This window comes from Salvelinus sp. IW2-2015, linkage group LG4q.1:29 (genome assembly GCF_002910315.2).
Source record: "Salvelinus sp. IW2-2015 linkage group LG4q.1:29, ASM291031v2, whole genome shotgun sequence".
In the NCBI taxonomy this organism is placed as follows: domain Eukaryota; kingdom Metazoa; phylum Chordata; class Actinopteri; order Salmoniformes; family Salmonidae; genus Salvelinus; species Salvelinus sp. IW2-2015.
Genome location: NC_036842.1, coordinates 82,451,439 through 82,475,338, shown reverse-complemented (window position 1 = coordinate 82,475,338; position 23,900 = coordinate 82,451,439). Strand labels below are relative to the sequence as shown.

The following is a 23,900-nucleotide window of genomic DNA, read 5'->3' as shown; positions in this document are numbered from 1 at the left end:
CACTATGCCCTCTGACGAATCATCAAACAGGCAAAGCATCAATACAGGACTAAAATTGAATCACACTACACGCATTACATTGTACACTGTCTCTTTAAAAAGCATTTTGAAGACAACATGCAAGAGACCTGTCATCCATGCCGTGTTCACATCCTAGTCAGAACTAGGAATTCGGAAATGTCTGACTTGCTAACTGGTTGAAATCAGCATGTGTATAGAGCCCCACAGTGGAGGCGTCATAATATCTATAAAACCCAGCAGTCAAACAGGGAAATGGTTCCAATAGTTTTTCCACCATTCATTTTTGTCATAGGGGATTAAATAAGGGCTGTGTTTCGTGTAGGCTTAACCTGGTGTGACATTTTGATAACCATGTAAATCTCTCTTGGATAAGGTGACTTTTATCAATATATTCGGCTCCATTTACGCCTAGATTCATTCTTTGGGGGTAAATACAGGCGAATATATTGATAAAAGTCATGTTGTCCTAGAGGGATTTACACGTTTATCACAAAGTCATGCCAGGGTAGGCCTACTGTACACAGCTCTTATTTTAAGTGTTTCTAAAATCCCCTATGGGAAAAATGGTGGAAAACGATTGGAACCATTTCCCTGTTTGACTGCTAGGTTATATGGGTATTATGACTCATAATGTGGTACTATATAACTACAACCAGTTAGCAAGTCTGAAATGTCTGAGTTTCTTAGTTCCGACTAGGATGTGAACGCAGCATCATTCATTGCTATGAGTATTGATCTCCTTTCTATGCCCCCAAATGTTTGGAAATACTGGTAAAGTTAACAGGCTGTTAGCTAGCTAGCCAATGAGGTAACATGACTGAGTAGTTTTAGAACAGCCCACAACATGGTGATCCGGTCGTCACTAGTTACCACAGTCTCAAATGACTAAACCTTGCCCATTTATTTTCTTAAAAATCGTATTTTAACCTTAACCACACTGTTAACCTTACGCCTAACATTAAAGCTGCAATATGTAACTTTTTGGGTGACTCGACCAAATTCACAGATATGTCATTGAAAGAAAAGTTATTTCTATTGTGGCAGACCAGGGGGTTGGGTCAAAACGTTTACACAGATCAGACACGGACAGAGTAGGATTAGCTCATTTCAAAGGTGTTTCTTAAAATAATAATCCAAAATAAATAGTCTCCCCCAAGAGACCCTCTCCGGGATACCGTCCTCCGGGTCTTGCTGTGTCCTGTGGGGATCAAAACTGAACTCCCTCCTGTTATCGTCCCCAACTATACGTCAGTCCTTTCCTCCCCTAGACTCTTCCCTGTGTGCTGCCCTTCTGGCAGCTTTATGGGACTTGTACAGCTGGTGAGGAATCAGCCTTGATTACTCACAAATCCCCAATCAGCCCCAATTAGTCCTGGCCGGAGATCCCGTCGAGACCTGGCACGTCCAGCAGATGGAGCCATCGCCTCGTGACGTATACTCCGTCTGCCATCAGGCCTCGACGAGTCTCCCCCTGGTGGCTGACCTGCTGTACGCCACATAATGCTTTCCATGCTTAAGTTCCGTTTTTGTGTCCTTCACTTTCGATTTTGTATACCAGCTTCAAACAGCTGAAAGTACAATATTTTTGATTATGGACTATATATTTTACAATGGTTTAGATGGTACAATGATTCTCTACACATACTTGCTTGTTTTGTCATATAAACTGAAATTAGGCAAACTATTACAATTTCAGCAACCAGGAAATACCGGAGTGATTTCTGCAAAGGGCATATTTAAATGAAGACCAAAAAGCACATTTTTGTTATCATGAATTTTTATGATATAGACCATTTTTATTTTTTGGCAGTGGTAACTAATGACAAACCGGCGATCCGCTATAGGAAGATAAAAATGTTATGCCGGGAAATATATAGGTCAGATCTTTTGACCTGGTTGGGCTAGAAGAAATCCGTTTTCACTGTAGTAATGGGGCAACCATGACACTATCGAATCACTTTTTTCCCATGCTGTGTTCATTTTTATTTGTTCATATCACTGTATGCACATTTCTTTGATGTGGCACCTAACTGCACCTGTACTATACAGTAGGTGCCAGGTGTGTCCTGCTGAGGAGGACCCAGTGGAGTCAGCAGAGAGTGCTCCTCAGTCAGAGCCCAGAGAGACTGCATCACCCGACATTGAACCAGAACCCCAGAGGGCCTCTCCATCCCCTCGTTCAAGCCCAGAGCCAGAGCGATTCAGACAGTAGAGCCTGAACCTAAACCAAAGGCCCAGAACGCCAAAGTAGCACCTGAACCGGTGACCCAACAACCACAGAAAGCAGAGGAGGCAGAGGACTGCAACAAACCTGACACCACTACCAAGGTAATGTCAAAGCCATGGTTTTCGTCATAACGCAAAGTTTAAAGTTAAATAAAGTTTACATACACTAAATTGACTGTGCCTTGTTAACAGTTTGGGAAATTCCAGAAAATTATGTAATGGCTTTAGAAACTTCTGATAGGCTAATTGACATCATTTGAGTCAATTGGAGGTGTACCTGTGGATGTATTTCAAGGCCTACCTTCAAACTCAGTGCCTCTTTGCTTGACATCATGGGAAAATCAAACGAAATCAGCCAAGACCTCAGAAAAACAATTGTAGATCTCCACAAGTCTGGTTCATCCTTGGGAGCAATTTCCAAGGTACCATGTTCATATGTACAAACAATAGTACACAAGTATAAACACCATGGGACCACACAGCCGTCATACCACTCAGGAAGGAGAGGCGTTCTGTCTCCTAAAGATGAACGTACTTTGGTACGTAAAGTGCAAATCAATCCCAGAACAACAGCAAAGGACCTTGTGAAGATGCTGGAGGAAACAGGTACAAAAGTATCTATATCCACAGTAAAATGAGTCCTATATCGACATAACCTGAAAGGCCGCTCAGCAAGGAAGAAGCCACTGCTCCAAAACCGCCATAAAAAAGACAGACTACGGTTTGCAACTGCACATGGGGACAAAGATTGTACTTTTTGGAGAAATGTCCTCTGGTCTGATGAAACAAAAATAGAACTGTTTGGCCAGAATGACCATCGTTATGTTTGGAGAAAAATATGGGAAATGCTTGCAAGCTGAAGAACACCATCCCAACCGTGAAGCACGGGGGTGGCAGCATCATGTTGTGGGAGTGCTTTGCGGCAGGAGGGACTGGTGCACTTCACAAAATAGATGGCATCATAAGAATGGAAAATTCTGTGTATATATTTAAGCAACATCTAAAGACATCAGTGAGGAAGTTAAAGCTTGGTCGCAAATGGGTCTTCCAAATGGACGATGACCCCAAGCATACTTCCAAAGTCGTGGCAAAATGGCTTACAGACAACAAAGTCAAGGTATTGGAGTGGCCATCACAAAGCCCTGACCTTAATCCTATATAAAATGTGTGGGCAGAACTGAAAAAGCGTGTGCGAGCAAGGAGGCCTACAAACCCGACTCAGTTACACCAGCTCTGTCAGGAGGAATTATTGTGGGAAGCTTGTGGAATGCTACCCAAAATGTTTGACCCAAGTTAAACAATTTAAAGGCAATGCTACCAAATACTAATTGAGTGTATGTAAACTTCTGACCCACTGGGAATGTGATGAAATAAATAAAAGCTGAAATAAATAATTCTCTCTACTATTCTGACATTTCACATTCTTAAAATAAAGTGGTGATCCTAACTGACCTAAGACAGGGAATTTTTACTAGGATTAAATGTCAGGAATTGTGAAAAACTTGAGTTTAAATGTATTTGGCTAAGGTGTATGTAAACTTCCGACTTCAACTGTAAGTCAGATATTACAAGAATATTCTATGAATTTTGTATTTGCTGCCAAATGCATTACTTACAAGTTCCAGGTAGAACTTTTCCATATGGGAAGACTCACCATTTAGCTGTCTCTCTTGAGGCTTGTGCAGCTGTGGTAACTACTTGTCACTAAATGCTATTCCCTGCTGTTGTTCTGTTACTCATGGCTGTTCCTGTTCCTCTGCTGCTTCTATGGCTCTGCAGGAGGAGGGGAAGACTGTAGAGGAGGGCGACTGTGGTAGTAAGTATTTGCTCATTATAATACAACTGTTTTTATGTTTGTAAGGAGAATATTGTAATCACATTTGAAAGCATATCTTCTATCTTGGTTTGTAACTTGCAAGTCCCATGATGGACCTGGCCAATCCTTTCTCTTCGGAGAATGCAGTGACCACAACATGTGTGTGCCTGCATTTTGCTTGGGTGCGTGCATTCATGCTCTCTCACAGTGCTATCTGATGACAGACAATGTGACTGAAGAAGCTCACGTCAGAGTGTTCATTTGGATGAGTGTTGTCTTGTGCTGCCTGACTGACGGTGCTGTGCTCTCCTCCCAGTCCCTGACAGCTGCGATGCAGTAAAGAGCTGTCTCATGCGTATTCCCCACGCGCCTGCATGCCTCAACAGCTTCAATAACCTGCTGAAAGAGCACAACATCACCGCTCCTAAACTTCCCCCCATGCCCCAGCTCCCCACCAACCTCTCCCAGTTCCCCTCCCAGGTCACCCAGCTAATGCCCTCTCTCCCAAGAGTTCTTCCAGTACACTCGGCCATTCACCCAAATGTCCCAGCGTGTCTCTCAACTGCCACAACAGACCTCTCAACTGCCCCAACAGATGTCCCAACTGCCCCACCAGCTCCAAGTTCAAATACCTCAGCATTTACCTGGTCTACCCACCAACCTACTCCAGCAGTTATCCAGCTTACCCCAAACCCTGGCCAATCTTCCCAGCCAGATATACAACTTACCTCAGCGAGTGGGACAGTCCTACACCAATGTGCAGAACCGCCTGAACAGCCTTAAGCCCCAGGATGCCTAAGCAGCAGCAGCAAAACCGGGACCTGGAGTTGGACCGCCTGGTCCGCCAGGTCCCTCTCCACCACCGCCCTCCGACTCGCACCCCCTCACCGTCCTCCCCCAACAGTACCCTAGAGCTGCCCAACGTGCCCTTCTACCCCCGCCTACCACCCATCAGCCTGTCCAGGCAGCTGTCAGGGCTTTTCAACCCCACCTTCCACATCGAGGACGACCCCACGTCCGCTCTACCCTCAGGTGATTCAGCAGCAGCCCACACAGACATCCTGCTCTGTTCAGTGCTGTGCTGTGAAGCTGTGCTGTGAAGCTGTGCTGTGATACTGTGCTATGATGCTGTGTTGTGTTTTGCTGGGCTTGTGTTGCAGTCAGTTGTTATTTGTTGTTGTTTCTGTCTGTGACATGTCTGTTTTGTATGTACTGGAGCATGTTTCTCAGAAAAACCTAGAAGCTTAGGATCCTGTGGTTCCAGGAAGCTCTTGCTTTAAATGGTCTGTTTGTTCTCTGTATGTTTGTTTGTTATATAATAGTTTCAGCTGTCTGTTTTGTGATAGGCAAGCCTTCAAGTGGCACTTGAAGCGCTGACAAAAGTTGGAGAGAGTACATTTGTCATTTTGCAGACACTCTTATCCAGAGCAATTAGGGTTAAGTGCCTTGCTCAAGGGCACATCAACAGATTTGTCACCTAGTCAGCTTGGGGATTCGAACCAGCGGTTACTGGCCCAACGCTCTTAACCGTTTGGCTACCTGCCACCCAGAGTATTTGACACTTGTAGTGTCCTATTTTGTGTTGACACTTTAAGCGTCTAGTACAGTGGTATTCAAACTTTTTCAATGGCGACCCCATTTTTTCAGACAGAATTTATGGGGACCCCATTCTTTTACCCAAGAATTTCTCGTGACCCCACCCCATAGCAAATCTAATGTCACAGCCTTAAAATCTGTACATTTAGATTTTTACGTCAACAAATAACCTTAAATTCATTGCATTTTCATCTCTTATCAAAATGAAAGGAAACCAATAACCCATACAATAATCTGTATTTTTGTTGTCTACCCCCCTAAAAACAAAAATGTTTTTAAAGGTTTTGTCAACCCCACTGCAGTTCACTAGGGGTCAAGTCCCCAACTTTGAATACCACTGGTCTAGCATATGTGTGTAGAGTACCACAGTACATAAGCCTTATTACTAGCTGTGTTCCACTGGAGAACAGTTGAGTCACTCAGTGTGTTACTGTTGCTTCCCCAGTGAGCTCCAGGCTCAGTGTGCACCCAGCTGTCAATGTGGAGGATGTGGATTCAGGCGGAGAGGGAGGAGGGGATGGAGGGGAGCACCACCGCCACCACATTCCCCAAATCCTTACCCTACAGGACCCCAACTTTAAGACCCTGACCGTACCCGGAGTGTCCAAAACCAGCCGTCAGAGGTGAGCCCATACTCCCAAATGAAATTGCCTCCACATAAAGATATTGTCCAAATATATATATAAAGCACATGACTGCTGTCTAATACTACTATTACTACTGCAATTTATTTCCCAACCTCTGATATCCTCTAAATTGGTGTTTTCTTTTTTCCTTCTATATTGCTTTGGTCGACAGTAAAGTTGCTGAAAAAGAGTAAGAATGGAGAATGCCTATAAAATACAGTGCATCTTAGTTTATAGACTGTATTTCTATTTTATTTTGTTGATTGAAAGCCCCCCCCACTCCCAACCTCTTTAGACATGGTGTTTAGTGTCCCTTTACTTGTCCATCTACTGTCTGTCTCTCAATAGCATGTTCATCTATGTTTGTAGTCTTTTGTTCTGCTGTTCTGCTCTGTTTTATTGTGTTGTGTTGCTGTGCTGTTCTATCTTGTACTGTTTTCTGTTATGTGTCTGTTCTGTTGTCTGCTACCGCTGCGAGTCATGTCAATAGTAAGTGCAATAAATGGATAAGTAAGTACAATAAGAGTATCTTGCACTATCTTCAACCTGTCATCTGGTTGTGTGTTCCGTCTGTGACTAATTGTATGAATGCTGTTAGTGATTGTTGTTGTTGTCATTGTGATTCTCTACCTCTCCCATCTCATTCTGTTTCTCGCACGCACGCACGCACGCACGCACGCACGCACGCACGCTAACGCACGCACGCACGCAACGCACGCACGCACGCGCACGCACGCACACACACACACACACACACACACACACACACACACACACACACACACACCACACACACACACACACACAGCACACCACACACACACACACACACTTCTCTGCCCCTGTTGATGGAACCATGGACTGACCTAGTGAGAAGAAACCCAAGAATATCTGGACCAATATGTAAGATGTGTAATCATTGTTACATCAAGGATCCATCTAACCATCAACATTCATCCCATCATCAGAAATTCACCTGTCACGTGTGCTCCCTCTCTGGCCTCTAGGTCACCAGGCTGCTCATCACGGCGCACACCTGTCACCAGCGTTTACGCGCATAATGACACTCACCTGGACTCCATCACCTCCTTGATTACCTGTCCTTTATATGTCACTCCCTTTGGTTTCTTCCCCAGTCGTCATTGTTGCTGTTTCATGTCCGTGCGCTGTTTGTGTTTCTTGTTTTGTTCATTTATTAATTAAATGTATTCACTCCCTGAACTTGCTTCCCGACTCTCAGCGTACATCGTTACATCACCCTTACTGCATCCTCACTCCTTAACCCCATCCTAACCTGTGTGGTTCTCTGTAAAAATGTACACTACTTGAAAAAGCTGATGCTCAAGATAGTTCAGGGCCTCATTCAGTATACATGAGATTTGTGTTGAATGTTCAGACAACATCATTTCACCATGTTCCAGATACTGTATTCCCTATACTGCCATTCCCTTCCTGTGTAAACTGTAATGCCCCATGGTAAGGCCAAGACTGCAGGGAGCACTCTAATAACAGAGCATGTTCCAAATGATAGCAGTCTTAGTTTTTCCATCTGTCTGTGTATCAGGCACTGTGCTACAGTATTATTCCCTGCCTCCCCTCCACAGAAAGAAGTTGTACTCTCAGAGTGAGGAGGAAGAAGAGGAGATGGAGATCGCAGTGAGGGCATGGCCTAGCCAGTCCAGCATCCTCAGTGGAGACGATGGGTGAATACGGATACCTCCACATCACCACTGTTAGCTAGCTACATATGTCTACTGCACAAAATGTGTTAGTCGGTGGGTATCGACAATGTGGTCAGAATAGCCTTTCTCATACCATCAGTGAATGTCTTGAGAAAGTTCATATTGACTGAAATTCAGGCACAATAAAGGTGCAGAGATAAAAATGTGTGTACGGGAGACATTTTCCATTTTCACTGTGCTTTTATTCACACCAACACAAGTGTTGTAATATTCACTTCAAAAGAACATTGATGTGTGGCTTCAGGGAAAGTGTTTGGTGTGTGTGTGTGTTAATTACCTATGGATGTTTTGTGTTTGAAGGCTAAAGGAGCGCCCTGCGTCGTCCGCTAGCCAGGCCAGCTACGTGGTGAACGAGCGCCTACAGGAGCTGGTCAAGATGTTTAAGGAGAGGACAGAAAGGGCCAAAGAGAAACTCATAGACCCAGATCACTCTGATGATGACAGTCCAACTGCCTGTGGGTAACACATAACAGTTACACTCAGGTCTGGTCATGTGCTCAATGTCCAATGTACACATGCCACAAATGCAGTTACAAACACACATGGCTTACAGACAATGGGCCTGATTTTGACAATGCTAGCAACAAGGGAGCAAAAAAAAGAAGAAATACTAATACCCAATACTTGTAGTTCAATTTTCTTAAAAACCTGACAGGCAGCAGTAATCTGCACACTGTTAGAATGCAACACAGTAGATACAATTCAGTCCCTTGTGTATCAGTTGTCTTGAATTACAAAGCAACCTCATTCGCTCCATGACTAAGAAAGACACCTGTTCTGAAGGGTTACAGTTAGGTGCAAAAACTTGACGTACCCAGTTGCGGACCACTTTTTGGAAGCTAACCACTCTATATTTTGTCCCTTCGCTATTTCGGCATCTAATACGTCACCCTTCCTAGGAGAGGGGGTGACCTTGACAATTTATTATTAAAACGAGAGGCCGCCTGGATCTTTAATTTAAAGACCCTTGCTCCCTCCGGTCTCGGCATAGACTTTGATCTGAAGCCATTCTTGTGATTGTGTTTTTGCTATCCATTGTAAATAATGTTTGTAGGCCTATGTAGCCAAATGTTATCTATAATCTTATGTTAACCATTCATGCTTTTTTATATGTTCTATTTATATTTCTAAATCAACCAATGAAATCAAGCAACAGCCAGCCATGATTACAGACACCTGTGTGTGTTCCTTTCAAACTATACTGAACAAAAATATAAACACAACATACAACAATTTGAATGAGTTACAGTTCACATAAGGAAATATGTCAAATAAATTCTTTAGGCCCTAATCTATGGATTTCACATGACTGAGAAGGGGCGCAGCCATGGGTGGGCCCGGGAGGGCATAGGCCCACCCACTGGGGAGCCAGGCCCAGCCAATCAGAATTTGTTTTTCTCCACAAAAGGGCTTTATTACAGACTGAAATACTCATCAGTTTCATCAGCTCTCCGTGTGGCTGGTCACAGACGATCCTGCAGGTGAAGAAGCCRGAAGTGAAGGTCCTGGRCTGGCGTGGTTGCGCGTGATCTGCGGTTGTGAGACTGGTTGGACGTACTGCCAAACTCTCTAAAATGACATTGGAGGCGGCTTATGGTAGATAAATTAACATTCAATTCTCTGGCAACAACTCTAGTGGACATTCCTGCAGTCAGCATGCCAATTGCACGTTCCCTTAACTTGAGACATCTGTGGCATTGTGTTGTGTGACAAAACTGCCTTTTATTGTCCCCACCACAAGGTGTACCTGTGTAATGATCATGCTGTTTAATCAGCTTCTTGATATGCCACACCTGTCAGATGGATGGATTATCTTGGCAAAGGAGAAATGCTTACTAACAGGAATGTAAACAAATTTGTGCCCAAAATCTGAGAGAAATAAGCTTTTTGTGCGTATGGAACATATTTTATTTCAGCTCATGAAACATGGGACCAACACTTTACATGTTGCGTTTATATTTTTGTTCAGTATATATAAACTAGTGACCCGCAGTGTTTGTCATTGTACCCTGATGAAAACAACTTGGCTGTCGAAATTTTGGTTATAAAATGATTGCATCTGAGCTCCTAGAGTGTGAGGCTCTCCTTTTTCTTTTTCAAGTGAAGGGTTACAGTACCTTTTATTTCCAGGTGCAAACGCACAGCCAAACATATCAAAACTCGGACCGTCCGCTCACACACAGGTGAGCTGCATCAGCACAGCTGTGGCCAACGACCTCTTTAACCCGACTTTTCACCTCTGACCCGTGACTCTCCTCTGCTCTTTCACCTGCAGCCCCTGCGAGAGCTCCAACACCACCTCCTGCACCTCCAGAGGAGCCGAAGGAGGAGGAGATAGAGGAGCAGCAACCCAAGCCTAGATTATGCTGCAAGGTGACGCCTCCTCGCTGGATCAGAGCTCTGCTGCACTACCGCTTCCCCGCTAGCATCGACCCCTTCACCAGTGAGCTCCCCCTCCGCCTAGCATTCACTATCTCCTCGTCCTTTAAGCCTCCTGCTTTCCTCCTCCTATTCTTGTATTAATCCCTCCTCCTCTATTACTTTTTCCACTCCAATTTTGTCATCTCCTGATGGTTGTCACTAGTTACCACACCCACAGTCAAAATTGGCTACATTGTAAAAATTCCTGAAAACAGACATTTGCTTTTTGGTCTTAATTTAAGGTTAGGAATAGACGTAAGGTTAGCAGTGTGGTTAAGGTTAGGTTTAAAATCAGATTTTAAGAAGGGAAATTGTAGAAATAGGTGGGGTTTAGCCATAATTATGACTTTGTGGCTGTGGTAACTAGTGACAACCTCCTGCTTTGATCTGAACGTTAGTTTGGCTTTCAGTGACCTAATTTGTTGATCTTTGTCATACCTGCTCTTTCTTTTGCTTTATGGGGATGATGCATCTCTCTCTCTCTAGATCTGGTCTATGTGTTGTGGCTGTTTTTCGTCACCTTGGCGTGGAACTGGAACATGTGGCTTATCCCGGTGCGCTGGGCCTTCCCCTACCAGACCCCCAGTAACATCTACCTGTGGCTACTCACTGACTATCTGTGTGACCTCATCTACATCCTGGACATACTGGTCTTCCAGCCCCGCCTGCAGTTTGTCCGCAGTGGAGACATAGTGGTGAGATTGAGACTACAATTGTGAAATGTCCCTATTTTGGCATTCTAATGAGTCCATGTTGCCAGAAGAGGGGTTACATCTCAAATCGATTTTCCAGATACACACACAGAAATACACGTGTCAAAATCATTCATGTATGTGTTTTTTGTTTGTCCTCATTGCAGTTTGACAAAAAGGACATGAGAGTGAATTACATGAAAACCTTCCGGTTCAAGGTAAGGTTTCACTTGAAAATGATTTTGCAGTGTTCACTACTGAATGACTACTCCGTGGCCTTCTAGTTAGAATGTATGCCCTGAGATTGGAAGGTTGTGAGTTCAATCCCTGGCTGAGTCATACCAAAGACTGTAAATATGGGACCTGATGAGTCTCTGCTTGGCACTCAGCATTAAGGAGATAGTTTTGGGGTAAGGCCCTGTGATAGACTAGCGTCCTGCCCAGGGTGTGTACTTGTACATTAAGCTGCCTCACGCTACAGAAACAGGGCCTACCTTTCCGGCTCGCACAAGCTGAGGCTTGTGCAAGGCTATATACTTACTACTGAATAGCTTTGAGAAAGATAATGTTTTTTAGCCATGTGATGATGTCAGCTTATTTACAGACCATGTCTCTGACTGTGTTTCTCTGGGTTACAGATGGATGTCATCAGTCTTGTTCCACTGGAGTTGTTCTATTTTAAAACTGGGATCAACCCACTCCTACGCTTCCCACGACTACTAAAGGTAAGGATTACCTGACACCTGTGTGGTCTACCTGGGTTGACTGTGATATAGAGCTGAGATTAACCAAAAATGATCGGCACCGATCATACTGATCACTTATCGCAGGCATTTTGCCGATATCGTTCATTACAATAAGTAGCCTATACTAGAAAGTTTGAAATTAAATAAGTTCACTCATATGGGTGATTTGTTAATCGGACAATTGATGGCTACTGTGAAACATACCATCATGTTATTCAGACAGCAATTAAAATGTAATCTTTCCTCCATTCTCCAGATAATGTCTTTCTTTGAGTTCAACGACCGTCTTGAGGGCATCCTGACCAAAGCCTACGTTTACAGGTGAGCACAATCAAATTGTTGTTAAATTTTTAGCACAGTACTTTATCTGCATCACCATGCTCAGGTCACAATGAATAGGATTAAATGGGCAGGGGGACCTGATCCTAGATAAGCACTCCTATTCTGAGACTCAGGCCCTGGTCTTTCTTAGGGACATGAGGGGCAGCTCAGTATGTAAAAGCCACTCTCTCCTTCTGTCTGGTTTGATCAGAGTGATCCGGACCACCACCTACCTGCTGTACTGCCTGCACTGTAATGCCTGTCTGTACTACTGGGGCTCTGCGTATGAAGGTCTGGGCTCCACGCAGTGGGTCTATGACGGACAGGGCAACAGGTGTGAGGATTCACCTTCAATAAACTTAGAATCATCATAATCATACCTTCACACTATCATTGAATTGTCCCTGTAATCATGTTTTTCAGTTACATCCGCTGCTACTACTTTGCTGTGAAGACCCTAATCACCATTGGTGGACTGCCGGACCCCACAACGCTCTTTGAAATCATCTTTCAGCTGATCAACTACTTTGTAGGAGTGTTTGCCTTTTCCATCATGATTGGACAGGTTGGTTACCACATTACCAATAGCTGTGTATAATGTAAAATATGATCATGTGTTTAAGGATGAAATATCTAGATTGTTATCTAGCTCTGAATCATTATCTGAACATCTGTTCTATTATAAGCTAATTATAGTGTTGGCTGTTGTGATTAGTGTCGACTCCTGATTGGCCAATGACCGTTTCTTTCAGATGAGAGACGTGGTTGGTGCAGCCACAGCAGGACAGACGTACTACAGAGCATGCATGGACAACACTGTCAAATACATGGCCTCCTACCGTATCCCTAAAGACGTGCAGAACCGGGTTAAAACCTGGTACAACTACACCTGGCAGTCCCAGGGCATGCTGGGTAGGCACATGTCACTTTGTGCTGTGTAGTGTTGTTCTGTTGCATTGTGCTGCATTGCCTTGTGTTGCGTTGTGTTTACTCTCTATTTGTGTCTGTCTCTATACAGATGAACAGGAGCTTCTGGTCCAGCTCCCAGACAAGATGAGGCTGGACATCGCTGTAGATGTCAACTATGACATTGTCAGTAAAGTGTCTCTCTTCCAGGTGCGTAAGTCTTCAGGCTGTCTCAGCCCACAGAAGATTTGACGAGCTCTATCTCTCTGTAATTCTCACTCAGCCCTACTTCTCCCTCTCAGGGTTGTGATAGACAGATGATCTTTGACATGCTGAAGAGACTGAGGTCTGTTGTTTACCTTCCAGGGGACTATGTCTGCAAAAAGGTAAAGGTTAAAGCTATATCCGGTAGCTGTGCCGCCTCTCTAGCTTGTTTGTGTCCGCGTGTGTGCGAGCGTGCTTCTCTGTTTGAATATATTTAATGTGCAGTTTGTATACACTCTGCGCCTTCTTTGTGTAAGGTAAACTGTTAAGAGCAGGAGATGTCTGACTGTCGCTCTGTGTTTCAGGGTGAAGTTGGACGGGAAATGTACATCATCAAAGCCGGAGAGGTGCAGGTGGTGGGCGGGCCAGACGGGAAGACTGTGTTTGTCACGCTGAGGGCGGGGTCAGTGTTTGGGGAAATCAGGTGAGCATGATGTCAGGTCTGAGGTATGCTCTTTGTTTCACTGAAGGAAGCACACACATTTTCTTCAGGAAATGTACTTTTTCTAGTTGGATTTCTTCTCTTTGGGTTGAAAGCTTGCTGGCAGTGGGTGGAGGGAACAGGAGAACAGCAAACGTGGTGGCTCATGGCTTCGCCAACCTGTTCATCCTGGACAAGAAGGACCTCAATGAGATTCTAGTGCATTACCCCGAGTCCCAGAAGCTGCTCCGCAAGAAGGCCAGGTTAGACAGGGGAATAAAGACTACTATTAATTTCTGGGTGTTTCGAAGTTCACAATATTTAGTGTATAAGAATTTGTGATTGTTTCCGGAATCAGGAAGATGCTCACGAAAGATAAGAAGCCTCCGAAGGAGCCGGCCCAGGTGATCCCTCCTCGAACGGTCACACCCAAGCTATTCAAAGCTGCTCTGGATGTGGCACATCAGAAAACAGGCCTCAAAGGGACCCTCGCCAAGATTAAGGAGAAGATCAACAAATCCAGCGTTTCTCTACAGGTATGGCATTTGCTGTAAAAAAACAAAAAACACCCACATTATCTACACACACACACACTTGTATGCTCTGAATGAGCTAACCTCCCAGTTTCCCCACAGCCCTCCATGTCCTCCTCCCTGCCTCCCTTGTCTCCAGTCTCCAGTCTGGACCCAGAGCGCGAGGCTAACGCCATGTCACCAACCATAGACAGCTCCACGCTGCTCTGCCCCGTCTCCCATTGTCACGGAGATGAGACACTCTCCAATGAGCAGGGCCAAGTGGAAGGAGAAGTTGCAGGAGAGAGTGGGAAGAAGAAAGAAAAGAGAAAGGCATGAGTTGTCTCCAAAAGCTTTAAAAGCTGTCTTCATGTGGAGAAAGGGATGCACTTTTTTGTCCATCAGTACTCTACTGCAGAGAGGGAGACCAGAGAGAGAAGAGCCATGGTTCCTAAAGATCAAGCAATTATGTCTCAGGAGTCACAGACTCACAGTTTCTGTTCCTTTATACCCATATAATCTTCTTTTAACTAACCCTTTGATACTTGTGAAGTACACTGAGTATACCAAATTTGGAACACCTTCCTAATATTGAGTTCAACCCCCCCCCCCCCCCTTTTCCCTCAGAACAGACTCAATTTCTCATGGCATGGACTCTACAAGGTGTCAAAAGCATTCCACAGGGATGCTGGCCACAATGCTTCCCACAGTTGTGTCAAGTTGGCTGGATGTCTTTTGGGTGGTGGACGATTCTTGATACACACGGGAAACTGTTGAGCGTGAAACCCAGTGTTGCAGTTCTTGACACAAACCGGTGCGCCCGGCACCTTCTACCTAATATCCCGTTCAAAGGCACTTAAATATTTTGTCTTGCCGATTCACAATCTGAAAGGCACACATACACAATCCATGTCTCAATTGTCTCAAGGCTTAAATTTTTTTAAATCCTTCTTTAACCTGTTGCCTCCTTCATCTACACTGATTGAAGTGGATTTAATAAGGGATCATAGCTTTCAACTGGATTCACCTGGTCAGTTTATGTAATGCAAAGAGCAGGTGTTCTTAATGTTGTTTTGTATACTCAGTGTATAGGGCCTAGGCTACCTAATTCCACAGGGATGGAGAAACGGGTGCTAAACTGATGTCTTTGATATTGCAGTATATGTTTGTGTTTACAATCCCAGAGGTAAATGTACCAATCAGCAATAATTGACACAGACATCATCTCATCAGGGGTATGACAAGGTGGTCACACAGGGTACAGCTGTGTGTGTGGGGGAGGTCCTCTCCAAGTCTTCTGTTCTGTCTGTTTTCGGAAAAACAAATGCCTTCTCCTAAACCCTAGTTTTTGTTCATTTTATTCCTTTTTTTAAATGCATTCAGTGGGGGGGGGGTGTGAAATGGGAAATACTATAAAAATGTTGGAATCTGAGGAAAGATTTTGAAATGTTTACGTTTTGTAAAGATGACCACTTATTTATAGTTTTGTTCAATGGAATGTTATTGCCTTATTTTTCATGGCCCTTGATAGTGTTTCTGGGGTGAATGGGTCAATGATGTATATATTTTTCATCTGAAAATGTTGAAATGTGTACACTCCTCGAGTGTACGATTTTTATAATGGTCAGCTTGTCAATGTACATATTGTTTTGTATGCAGAAAGATAGAAGTGCAGCTAATAATTTAATCAAGACTGGTAAACTGTCAATCATGAGTTCACCATGCCAGACAATCAAAGATTTACTTTTAGTCGGCAGCTATACCTTACAAAATCATTTTGAATTTAGCTGAACAAATGACACTTACAACAGCTTTTGACACTGATGGGTATGTTTAAAATGACTGTTTATAATTTTTTTACTAACTTGACAGATCAGAAGACGACTCATGTCCACAATTTATACATGAACAGTACATGTTTTTAAGTTAGAGGTTTTGTTATCTGTTGCATATACTTTTTAATCATACTGTTAACCAAATGCTGTTTTCAAAAGTTTGTAAATACATTGTACATGGGGGGGGGGGAATTGTGTGTATTTTACATGAGTTTTTACAGAAAAATACTTAAACCCTTGAATTAAGTTTTTCAGGAAGCAATGCAAGGTGTAACATAATTGTATAGATCCTAAATTCACCAATGAAATACATAGGGTCTATAAACCAGCTACCGAAACTGCCAGACAATGTGTAGCTTGTATGTGAATATTGTTATGTTGGTTGTTGACTACCTTCTTTGTGTATATGGTGTAGGTGACAAAAGCTGTCATGCAACAGAGGCTGAGAAAAAAACTTTTGTGATACACCTGCTTTTAATAGATGGGTTAGCTAACGATGTTCACGCTTCAATGGGGCAGAAGTCCATGAGTTGTTGTGATTCTGGATCGCCAGGTAGCTACCAACAATGACAAGAAACTGCCATGTGGGGTATCGCGAGTGACTTGTTTCAACTTGTTCTTGATGCCATGTCTTGTTTTGGCTGATTTCATGTCAATGCTAATATGGCTCAAATTCGCTACCTAGCTAACCAACAACAGTTAACAAATGCTCATTGTGCAAATATATTTATGTTTTCAATAAACATTGGAGACAATATAGTTTACATTGTCAACAATTTAAGCCAACCGCGTCTGTTTTGCCTCATAGTTGCGCAGGAGTTGATTTTGTTTAAGTGATAATGCCCGAGAAGCCGGTGTTTGGAGGATATATTGGCACGGTGTTGTTAGGCCCGAGATAAAGTCGAGGGCTGACAAACCGTGCCAATATATCCTCAGAACACCGGTTTCGAGGGGATTAACACTTTGGATTCTTTACTATTTTCTACATTGTAGAATAATAGTGAAGACATCAAACCTATGAAATAACACGTGGAATCATATAGTAACCAAATATATTTTATATTTGAGATTCTTCAAATAGCCACCCTTTGCCTTGACAGCTTTGCACACTCTTGGCATTCTCTCAACCAGCTTCATCTGGAATGTTTTTCCAAAAGTCTTGACGGAGTTCCCACATATGCTGAGCACTTGTTGGCTGGTTTTCCTTCACTCTGCGGTCCGACTCATCCTCAAACCATCTCAATTTGGTTGAGATCGGGGGATTGTGGATGCCAGGTCATCTGATGCAGCACTCCATCACTCTCCTTCTTGGTAAAATAGCCCTTACACAGCCTGGAGGTGTGTAGGGTCATTGTCCTGTTGAAAAACAAATGATAGTCCCACTAAGCGCAAACCAGATGGGATGGCGTATCGCTGCAGAATACTGTGGTAGCCATGCTGGTTAAGTGTGCCTTGAATTCTAAATAAATCATAGTGTCCCCAGCAAAGCACCCCCACACCATAACACCTCCTCCTCCATGCTTTACGGTGGGAAATACAAATGCGGAGATCATCCATTCACCTACACCGCGTCTCACAAAGACACGGCTGTTGGAACCAAAAATCTCAAATTTGGACTCCAGACCAAAGGACAAATTTCCACCAGTCTAATGTCCATTGCTTGTGTTTCTTGGCCCAAGCAAGTCTCTTCTTATTATTGGTGTCCTTTAGTAGTGGCTTCTTTGCTCTGTGAAGCATTTATTTGGGCTGCAATTTCTGAGGCTGGTAACTCTAATGAACCTATCCTCTGCAGCAGAGGTAACTCTGAGTCTTCCATTCCTGTGGCGGTCCTCATGAGAGCCAGTTTCATTATAGCGCTTGATGGTTTTTGCGACTRCACTTGAAGAAACTTTTAAACTTCTTGAAATGTTCCTTATTGACTGACCTTCATGTCTTAAAGTAATAATGGACTGTCGTTTCTCTTTGCTTATTTGAGCTATTCTTGCCATAATAGGGCTATCTTCTGTATACCACCCCTACCTTGTCACAACACAACTGATTGGCTCAAACGCATTAAGAAGGAAAGAAATTCCACAAATTAACTTTTAAGGAGACACACCTGTTAATTGAAATGAATTCCAGGTGACTACCTCATGAAGCTGGTTGAGAGAATGACAAGAGTGTGCAAAGCTGTTCATTCTAAATGTTCCATTGCCATATTGGCTGGCAACATTCTTATCCCTTGCTTGCTAGCTAGCCAACTATGGCTAACTTAGTCACGTCAAAAAGTGCAGCAAAAATAACAGCGAAGTAGCTGTTTTTTCCCCGTTTACATTTGTTAAAGCTGTTTTCTAGTGAATTTTTTTGGGGATACATCCATAACATCCATAACAATGAGCTAAGCTAATGAGGCATGATTTTGCCTGGCATAGAAAATGTTTTGACTGGATGAGAAACGCTGCCTGCCTGTCTGTCTCGTCCCGAAGACATTACTATGGGACAGCAGGAGATCTCAGCTGGAGATCGAAATTCAATATTGAAACAATGTTGCAAATGTCGGAGAGACAGATGGCAAGGTTTATACAAATAGCGAAATGCTTGTGCTTCTAGTTTTGACCGTGCAGTAATATCTAACAAGTAATCTAACAATTTCACAACAACTACCTTATACACACAAGTGTAAAGGAATGAATATGTACATATAAATATATGGATGAGCGATGGCCGGCATAGACAAGATGCAGTAGATGGTATAGAATACAGTATATACATATGAGATGAGTACTGTAGGGTATGTAAACATTATATAAAGTGGCATTGTTTAAAGTGACTAGTGATACATTTATCACATCCAATTTTTTATTATTAAAGTGGCTAAAGATTTGAGTCAGTATGTTGGCAGCAGCCACTCAATGTTAGTGATGGCTGTTTAACAGTCTGATGGCCTTGAGATAGAAGCTGTTTTTCAGTCTCTCGGTCCCAGCTTTGATGCGCCTGTACTGACCTCGCCTTCTGGATGATAGAGGGGTGAACAGGCAGTGGCTCAGGTAGTTGTTGTCCTTGATTATCTTTTTGGCCTTCCTGTGACATCGGGTGCTGTAGGTGTCCTGGAGGGCAGGTAGTTTGCCCCCGGTGATGCGTTGTGCAGACCTCACTACCCTCTGGAGAGCCTTACGGTTGTGGGTGGAGCAGTTGCCGTACCAGGCGGTGATACAGCCCGACAGCTCTCGATTGTGCATCTGTAAAAGTTTGTGAGTGTTTTCGGTGACAAGACAAATTACTTCTGCCTCCTGCCCTCAATCATGTCCACATCTACACTTGGTTTCAGAAACAGCCGGCCTATCTCTCTCTCCCCCAGTCCATATTCTACCACCTTCTGCCTGATTGTCCACCCGTACGCGCTCTGCTTACCCCTTCTTCGCCGTGACTGCAGGATGTCCTTCTGAACTCCCTTTCAACCTCACCCGGTACACAAGTTTGTCCCGCCTTATCGTCAGTGGCAGTTCCCCACTATCCACCTGCAATGCCTCAACAGGCATTGTCCTGAAGGCACCCACAAACAGGGGCCGCCATCTTTATGCACCTCCCATATTAGGCTGGTTTGGATTTCTACGGGTGCAATTTTCACACCATTCTGGACCTTTGAGGGTTTATGACATAGCCCCTCTAGTAATTTAATAGGATCTCTATGGAGGACATATATTTCGGTCACTTGATTACAATAGACAATATTTGATGTGAGTCTTTAAATGATACAGAGAAAATAAAATAATAAAGCAGTGAACAACTACGTCACCCAGAGAGCCCCTCGGTTTTAGTGTGACGTCAGAAGGTTTGTTTTGATCTGCAGTCAGCTGATGGACCATCTGTACATTGCAAAGTAAAGAGGGTGATGCCATCTTCTTCGTGCTCTAAATTAAATTACTATTGTTGAAGTGTAAACAATATTTGAAATGCATCAACGGAGGTCAACTTGTCGAACCAGGTCTGATTGGGACGTGAATGACTGAAACTCAAGAGCTAACGTTAATGATTAACTAGCCAGTGAGGAAGCGATCTAGCTAATGTTAGCTACCGGTAACGGTAGTTGACAGAACTTGATGTTGTAGCTATAAAGGACTAAACTCAATCGTGTAATCCAAGGATATGATTTGGGATTAGTGAAATAACCATGGAAATGACTGAGTTACCTCTTGATGTAAGACTAATAGGCTAGTAGCCTATTTAATTCCTAAAATTGCTATTTTATAACTCAGTTAATATCGGTCCTTATTTGGACACTGTGACAACAAACCTCCAAACGAGCTTCAATATCATACAACACTCCTTCCGTGGCCTCCAACTGCTCTTAAAAATAAGTAAAACTAAATACATGCTCTTTAACCGATCGCTGCCCGCACCCGCCTGCCCGACTAACTTAGAATATGTGGAGAACTACAAATACCTAGGTGTCTGGTTAGACTGTAAACTCTCCTTCCTGACTCACATTAAGCATCTCCAATCCAAAATTAAATCTAGAATCGGCTTCCTATTTCGCAACAAAGCATCCTTCACTCATGTTGCCAAACATACCCTCGTAAAACGGACTATCCTACCGATCCTTAACTTCGGCGAGGTCATTTAAAAAATTGCCTCCAACACTACTCAGCAAATTGGATGTAGTCTATCACAGTGCCATCCGTTTTGTCACCAAAGCCCCATATACTACCCACCACTGCGACCTGTATGCTCTCGTTGGCTGGCCCTCGCTTCATATTCGTCGCCAAACCCACTGGCTCCAGGTCATCTATAAGTCTATGCTAGGTAAAGCCCCGCCTTATCTCAGCTCACTGGTCACCATAGCAGCACCCACCCGTAGCACGCGCTCCAGCAGGTATAATTCACTGGTCATCCCCAAAGCCAACTCCTACTTTGGCAGCCTTTCCTTACAGTTCTCTGCTGCCAATGACTGGAACGAATTGCAAAAATCACTGAAGCTGGAGACTTATATCTCCCTCACTAACTTTAAGCATCAGCTGTCAGAGCATTGCACCTGTACACAACCCATCTGTAAATAGCCCACCCAACTACCTCATCCCCATATTGTTGTTTATTTTTTTGCTCCTTTGCACCCCAGTATCTCTACTTGCACATTAATCTTCTGCACATCTATCACTCCAGTGTTTAATTGCTAAATTGTAATTATTTTGCCACTATGGCCTATTTATTGCCTTACCTCCCTAATCTTACTACATTTGCACACACTGTATATAGATTTTTTTATTTTGTTATTGACTGTACGTTTGTTTATTCCATGTGTAACTCTGTGTTGTTTGTGTCGCACTGCTTTGCTTTATCTTGGCCAGGTCGCAGTTGTAAATGAGAACTTGTTCTCAACTGGCCTACCTGGTTAAATAAAGGTCAAATTAAAAGTCAGTTTCAATGATGTGGTTGTCAATGCTTTGGGTGTCTTGACAACTCGATATGTGTTATCATGTAGCATATGTTGATAAAACATTTTTAACTTTCCATACATGTTTGCCCATGGAAGAAGTGGTCAGAAAGTGACTTTTTTGACCTGAATGCCAAAACATTCAGTAGGTAAAGTAGCCCTTAACCATGACTCTGTTCCATTACATTACACGAGTCGTTGGACAAAGGCATATTCTGTATGGGAGAGTTTTGTTAAGAACCCTACGCTCGGGCTGAACATTATAATGTATAGCTTGCGATATGGTTTTGAAAGCATATGAACCTTATCTTTCACATCAGCAAGAAATAATAATAAAAAACAAAAATGTTTCATGAATACACATTTTTATAAGTTTAGGTTTAGGATTCACCACACCGCCATATTTCCATGTTACAGAGTTTGTTTAGGGAAAACAGAGTTACCTGTGCTAAAATAGTTAGCTATCTGCTTCGCTGAACACCTGTGTAATTAACAGAAGATGGAGGCCACAAACATGTTGTCCCTGAAAAATACTGTTGGCTGCAACTGTTAAAACTGGTTATAACAGTGTATTTTGCATTTGTGATGTTTATTTTGAAGTTGATGGATTTACAGTTGAAGTCGGAAGTTTACATACACCTTAGCCAAATACATTTAAGATCAGTTTTTCACAATTCCTGACATTTAATCCTAGTAAAAATTCCCTGTCTTAGGTCAGTTAGGATCACCACTTTATTTTAAGACTGAAATGTCAGAATAATATTAGAGAGTGATTTATTTCAGCTTTTATTTCTTTCATCACATTCCCAGTGGGTCAGAAGTTTACATACACTCAATTAGTATTTGGTAGCATTGCCTTTAAATTGTTTAACTTGTGTCAAACGTTTCAGGTAGCCTTCCACAAGCTTCCCACAAAAGGTTGGGTGAATTTTGGCCCATTCCACATGACAGAGCTGGTGTAACTGAGTCAGGTTTGTTGGCCTCCTTGCTCGCACACGCTTGTTCAGTTCTGCCCACAAACTTTCTATAGGATTGAGGTCAGGGCTTTGTGATGGCCACTCCAATACCTTGACTTTGTTGTCCTTAAGCCATTTTGCCACAACTTTGGAAGCATGCTTGGGGTCAATGTCTATTTGGAAGACCCATTTGCGACCAAGCTTTAACTTCCTGACTGATGTCTTGAGATGTTGCTTCAATATATCCATATAATTTTCCATCCTCATGATGCCATCTATTTTGTGAAGTGCACCAGTCCCTCCTGCAGCAAAGCACCACCACAACATGATGCTGCCACCCCCGTGCTTCAAGGTTGGGATGGTGTTCTTCAGCTTGCAAGCCTCCCCCTTTTTCCTCCAAACATAACAATGGTCATTATGGCAAACAGTTCTATTTTTGTTTCATCAGACCAGAGGACATTTCTCCAAAAAGTACGATCTTTGTCCCCATGTGCAGTTGCAAACCGTAGTCTGGCTTTTTTATGGTGGTTTTGGAGCAGTGGCTTCTTCCTTGCTGAGCGGCCTTTCAGGTTATGTCGATATAGGAATCGTTTTTACTGTGGATATAGATACTTTTGTACCTGTTTCCTCCAGCATCTTCACAAGGTCCTTTGCAGTTGTTCTGGGATTGATTTGCACTTTCGCACGAAAGTACATTCATCTCTAGGAGACAGAACGCGTCTCCTTCCTGAGCGGTATGACGGCTGCGTGGTCCCATGGTGTTTATACTTGCCTACTATTGTTTGTACAGATGAACGTGGTACCTTCAGGCGTTTGAAATTCCCCCAAGGATGAACCAGATTAACCAAATTTTTTTCTGAGGTCTTGGCTGATTTCTTATGATTTTCCCATGATGTCAAGCAAAGAGGCCTTGAAATATATCCGCAGGTACACCTCCAATTAATTCAAACGATGTCTATTAGCAGAAGCTTTTAAAGCCATGACATAATTTTCTGGAATTTCCAAACTGTTAAAAGGCACAGTCAATTTGTGTATGTAAACTTCTGACCCACTGGAATTGTGATACAGTGAATTATAAGTGAAATAATCTGTCTGTAAACAATTGTTGGAAAAATTACTTGTGTCATGCACAAAGTAGACAAACTATAGTTTGTTAAAACTTCTTATGGCTGCGATCCCGTTAACGGGATCGATATGACAACAGCCAGTGAAAGTGCAGGGCGCCAAATTCAGAAATCTCATAATTAAAATTCCTCAAACATACAAGTATCTTATACCATTTTAAAGGTAATCTTGTTGTTAATCCACCACAGTGTTCGATTTCAAAAAGGCTTTACAGCGAAAGCACCACAAATGATTATGTTAGGTCACCGCCAAATCACAGAAAAA

General features: G+C 43.1%; 1 pseudogene; it reads left to right on the top strand.

Annotated features, from left to right (window-relative positions):
- Positions 1 to 16,931, top strand: part of LOC111962639 (cyclic nucleotide-gated channel beta-1-like) — a 35,194-nt pseudogene extending 18,263 nt beyond the window's left edge.
- Positions 16,932 to 23,900: the final 6,969 nt, after the last annotated feature.